The sequence below is a fragment of the Hordeum vulgare genome, chromosome 5H (assembly GCF_904849725.1).
Source record: "Hordeum vulgare subsp. vulgare chromosome 5H, MorexV3_pseudomolecules_assembly, whole genome shotgun sequence".
NCBI classification, from domain to species: Eukaryota; Viridiplantae; Streptophyta; class Magnoliopsida; order Poales; family Poaceae; genus Hordeum; species Hordeum vulgare.
This window is the reverse complement of record NC_058522.1, coordinates 152,246,138-152,251,656: the sequence shown is the minus strand read 5'-3', so window position 1 is coordinate 152,251,656 and position 5,519 is coordinate 152,246,138. Positions and strand designations below refer to the sequence as shown.

The 5,519-nt window shown below is 44.8% G+C and overlaps 1 long non-coding RNA gene across 3 annotated transcripts; it reads right to left on the bottom strand.

Moving 5' to 3' along the window:
- Positions 1–909: 909 nt before the first annotated feature.
- On the bottom strand, positions 910–2,964 carry LOC123395999. 3 transcript variants are annotated; one of them, XR_006609875.1, is made up of 4 exons: positions 2,672–2,964; positions 2,308–2,561; positions 1,451–1,576; positions 910–1,138 (listed from the first exon to the last, which is right to left on the bottom strand). It is a non-coding gene; the product is annotated as an uncharacterized LOC123395999 (long non-coding RNA). The 3 variants fall into 3 exon arrangements; XR_006609876.1 differs by having other exon boundaries at positions 2,308–2,509; positions 2,672–2,963; XR_006609874.1 differs by having other exon boundaries at positions 2,308–2,959.
- Between the last annotated feature and the right edge of the window lie 2,555 nt (positions 2,965–5,519).

Genomic DNA, 5,519 nt, shown 5'->3' with positions numbered 1-5,519 from the left:
TGCAATATACCATTTGAAAGCTATGGACACCTTGGTCACGCCCTAGGTTGGATTTTCATAAAAATGTTCATAGTTTAAGAGCAGTTTTGTATACCTTGTTTGTTCATAGAAAAATGTGAATCGTATTTTCCATCCTATTTCTAAACCGTTTGTAGGAATGAGGCAAATAAGATGGCCTTGAATAGCTAATGAAAATCCCCTCATTTATGGATGTTTTTTCAAATTTCCTACAGTTAAAGAGGAATTTAAAAAATGGCGGAATTTCTGAAACCGAACAACTGTGTTAGTATTTTGGGGTTAATTTGTAAACGACTAGTCCAATTGATGCAAATGATATGGAGTTTGAAATCTTATGAAAATTACTACAAGAAATATGCTAAATTTTGACCTCCATTATTGTTCACCGAATGGTCGCTGTTTTCCATTTGTGACCTTTTTGCGACCAAAAACAGTTCGTCAAAAGCTAACCGTCTCTAATGAACTATAACGCCCAAAATGAAAGGTTGTTGGTTCTATGACCAATTGTTTTGGTCACTGGTAATCTACCCACACCACGTCGGATCAAACGTGGCAAGCTGACGTGGCAAAATTACGACCAAATGAAAATGTCGTTGATTATAGTCGACCCTGTCCAATTCGGTCTCTATGGGGCCAAGCCCATTAATTCAACCTATTTCTTTTTTTTCCTTTCAATTTTGGTCAGCTACATGGGCGAAGCCCAACAACCTTTTTTAGGGCTACGATCCTTTACAATCCATATTTTTTTGGGCCTTAGCGATTTTCCAGCCCACTTGTTAGTTTTCTTTTGTTTTTTTCCATTTTAAAGTAGGACCCACTAGTAAAATGGGAATCAATTACCAGGATTGATGTTTGGGTACCACACGTTGGTTCTATATTTATGCAATTAGATAATATGATTCAAAAAGATCCAATCAGGCATAATATTTCATACAACAACCAAGCAAAGTACATTACAATCATACATCATACAAATCTGGTATTCATCTATAAAATACAACTAAATATACACATAACTAGCTATAGTGAGCTAAAACGCATTGGTGGGAGTGGGTTTTCTTCGGGATTTTTCTTCCTAAAGCTCTTGTACACCCAACTTTTAAAGAATGAAGGCCAACATCTGCAAATAATAAATTATGAGAAGTTAGTAACATAATCAAGTGAATCTGTGAATATAAAATTCTCATAACGATTAAAATTTGTTGCAGAACTTTAGATTTAACCGGAAACCATGCATATAACATTCTCATAACAGCGGAAACTGAGATATTTTTTGCAAATGATTAGTACCAGCACACTGCAAGTTAACACAACAGGTGGATAGTACAAGCTATCGATGATTTTACACTTTAGAATAGGGCACATGCATCAATTTTTATAGTGAGGAACAAAGAAGACAGTGCTGGAACAAAGAATAAGGGGTAGCGGTGACCTGATCTAGCCTCGATCCGGGAAGGCCCCTGTCGAGCTTCAGCAAGTCGGGGAGATGTTCATGTTTTCGTATCTTGGTCGTGGTTGTTGTCGCGTGCAGGTAACCACCAGGAGGTCCTGTTGATATCTATAAAATATTGTAGAGCTTCAAAGATAGAACAAATATGTGAAACGTATAGATCATCAGGTAGCAGTGCATATAAAATCTCTGTATGTATAAGATGACCATACAAAATATTACGAAGAAATCACCCATCTTACTGTCATTTGCAAGTCTCTGAACTTTGACAATCTTTGTTTACTAAAAAATACAATTCGATTGGTGTCCAATCAAAGCTAGCCAGACCTTTTTCCAAGCAGATGTGGAAGATGCTTCATTTCATAGAGATATTCAGGTTTCGCATGTGTTAAATCATGGTAAAATTCCCTAAGCCGACCGATTGCGTATAGGTTATGTGAGACAATTGGCATGAAATTTTTAGTTACACCTAGCTCCTTGATTGAGCGGGGAATCCTAATTGTTATGCAAATCAGTAATAAGTTCATCTACGGGGACAGAGTTGTATGTAATACTACTAGGAGAATAGTAATACACACAAGCAGTGGGTAGAATCCACGGACGACACATAAAAACAAAGTTCTGCTTCGTCGGCACTCAGTAGTACTGAAGTCTAAAATCCAGTCACTCATCTAGATGAAATAGATGCCAATTAATTACAAATAGAAACACCTCATGCAACAGTAATAAACTAATAAGTCAATTGGACAATGACACATGCATTTCTAGGTAAAATTCAGAATCTGCATCACACAACAAAGAGTACAAGTAAAAAAATGGAGGGGCCTGAAACGACCTACCCCTCCTCGGACAGACTTCCGGAGTCCCCTTGCTGCGACTTCCCATCCCGCCCGCCGCGATGGCCACTGCCATCAGAACCCGATGCCACCGCTGCAGGCTTCGAGCCGCCCCCCGCCGCACCAGAAGAAGTAGAGACACCTGCACCCAGGGCCGTCGTAGACTTCAAACCGCCCTGCACCGCACAGGCAGCCGCACACGCGCCTGTGGCAGTTTCGAGCCAGAAGAAACCTGTCAACGCTCTCAGCGCGGCGACCTATCACGTGAAGAAGCCACGCACAAAAACACATCCATCGACTGCTATAGAGACAGAAGGGGAACAACGGAGCAACGACAAATTTGGGATGGTCGGGGGTTCGTGCTGACCCGATGTAGATGGTGCTGAGGATGAGGATGAGAAGCGGAGGTGCGCACCGCACAAGCGATGAGCTAGAGCATGTGCCTCCTCATCGCGGCCGGTGTCAGCGTTGTCTCGTGCTGCCTATCTCACTCTCGTCATTAATTGGCATGGCGTGGCGACACTGGATCCAGCGAGGAGGGTCGTCGCCGGACGGGATCCCTCCCTCGTGTCCGTCTTACTTCTCTTCTGTCATGAGGAGAGGGGAAGGGAGGGGAGGGAGGAGGAGAAGGTGGGGAAACCATGGTCGGCGATGGGGTCCATCGAATCGGAGGTGGTGGCACTACTAAAAAAAAAAGGTTATAGCTAATATGGACATTAATGACACACCATGTATGCGGTGCGTCACTGCTATATAGCAGTGGCGCACTAGATACTGGTGCGTCATTAATGTCCATATTACTAATCGCGCACCTTGTGTGTGGTGCGTCATTACTATCTTTATCCTGGCCCCACACCCTTTCCTATACTTATCAGTGGCGCACCATGGAAAGTGCGCCATTACTAGTTTTAACTAGTAATGACGCACCACATCCACGGTGCCCAACTACTAACAATTTTTTTCAGTTTTTTTTCAAAACTACTAATGGCGCATTCTTACGAGGCGCGTCATCAGTAACCCTGGTTACTAATGGCGCATTCTTACAAGGTGCGCCATTACTAACCTGGGAGCAGTAGATATTTTTGACAACCCCACTTCGCACTTACTTTCTCCCCACTTCACTCGCTCCACCTCTACCAACCTTGTTGGTCTTGGTTGGCTCCTCCTCACCTTATTTGCATCATAGATTCACCCAAGTTAAGCGGTTAAATTTCTTTTTTTATAGGTAAGTAAGGGGAAAGCATTCTTTACGTTCTAGATCTACTTTTTCTCTCTCTAACGTGTACACACTCTTTATGGCCTAGATCTACGTATGTTTTTGGTGTTGCATATGTTTGTGTTTGCAGGTACCGTTATTTGAAATGCGGTATTTGCCAATATTTTACCGGAATGTTGATTCATTTCCGTTTCGGCGAGAATTTGGCACTATGCATTTTTTTTGGTCTTATTTTTAGGCGAAGTTGTAACAATTTTTTTTTGGTTCTAACATATCATTTTGCTCTAACCCGCAAGCGACCATGGTCCGCACGATGACCGAAGGCATCGTGAATAGGTTTTTGAGCTCCGCGAAGGCCGAGATGCTTCAAAAGAACGAGACGGAGGTAAGATGTCCGTGTCGAAGATGCAAGCTGAAGAGCCTTATGGACCCGGATTCCAGACAGGAGCGGGACCACCGCTCATGCGTGGTTTCATGAATGGCTATCGGTGGCAAGGTGATGAAGATGATTATGAAGTCGTCCATGGGGGCCAGGCAAGAAAAAAGGAAGGGCTGCAAGACAATAGCGGCGAGGGCGGGCGAGAAGACGAAGAATCTCCAGGACATGATCACGAAGTAGATGCACGACACAGTCATCATGTAGAAGATGCCAGACATGATGATGAGGAAGATCAAGACAAAGGGCATGATCATGAAGATGAAGATGCCAGAGCAGACGACGATGGACCATCGATGGTCTGGGTGCAAGACCCTCACATTCAAGAGCTGCTTCTCAAGCAGACGTGTAACGCAAGAGCTGCCGTCCGAGAGAAAGTCAAGCTAGATCAACTAGAGATAGACGTGGTTATTCCATTGTATGAAGGATGTAGGCCCGAGGATACCCGCCTGAAAGTAACGCTCATGGCTCTGGAGATGAAGGTAAAACACAAAATGACCGACACATGCTTCGACGAGAACATGTCATTCTGGCACGAACGTCTTCCCATGGGGAACAAGTGCCCGAACACTTTCGAGGAGGCGAAGAAAATCGTGTGTCCTCTGGATTTACCGCACGTGAAATACCATGTGTGCATGAACGATTGCATCATTTATCGGGACGAGCACGCGGAGTCTACCATATGTCCGGTGTGCGGCATCACTCGATATAAGAAGAGGAAGAAAGCTCCTCGAAAAGTGGTGTGGTACTTTCTGATCACTCCTCGTCTGCAATAGTATTTCGTGGACCTTAAGCAAGCAGAGCTCCTACGTTGGCACGCGGATAGGGAGGAGAAGAAGCGAGAAGATGACGGAAATGATCCAGAGATAAATAAAAAAGACAAGATGCTGAGTCACCCTAAGGATGCGAGCTAGTGGCAAGCATTGAACTTCGAACACCCAGAATTTGGGGACGATCCAAGGAACATCATGCTGGGCGCGGGCACCGATGGAGTCAATCCGTTTGGCAGCCAGATAAGCACACATAGCACCTGGCCTGTGTTTGTGTGGATGTACAACCTTCCCCCCTGGATGTGCATGAACAGGAAGTACATTCACATGAGTATGCTAATTGAAGGGCCGAAACAACCCGACCGACATCAATCTGTAGCTGGGGCTGCTGAAAGAGGAGCTAGACACGCTGTGGAAAACGCCTGCCAATACGTGGGACGCCGCAGCGAAACAATATTTCCCTATGAGAGCCACACTGCTCACGACGGTGCACGACTATCTCGGTTACGAATATGTCGTGGGGCAGGTGGTCCACGGATTTTGTGCATGTGTGAGGTGCATGGATGACACAACGTATCGCCATCTAGATAGAGATCTTGGGTATTCGAAAACCGTGTTCATGGGACATCGAAGGTGGCTTCGCAACGATGACCCATGGAGAAAACGCAAGGATCTGTTCGATGGTGAAACCGAACCCCGAAGACCCCCACGTACGAGGAGCGGCGAGGAAATATACGAGCTGTTGAAAAATTGGAAAGAGTGCCCACCGCCGGGAAAGAAGCGAAAGGCGCCA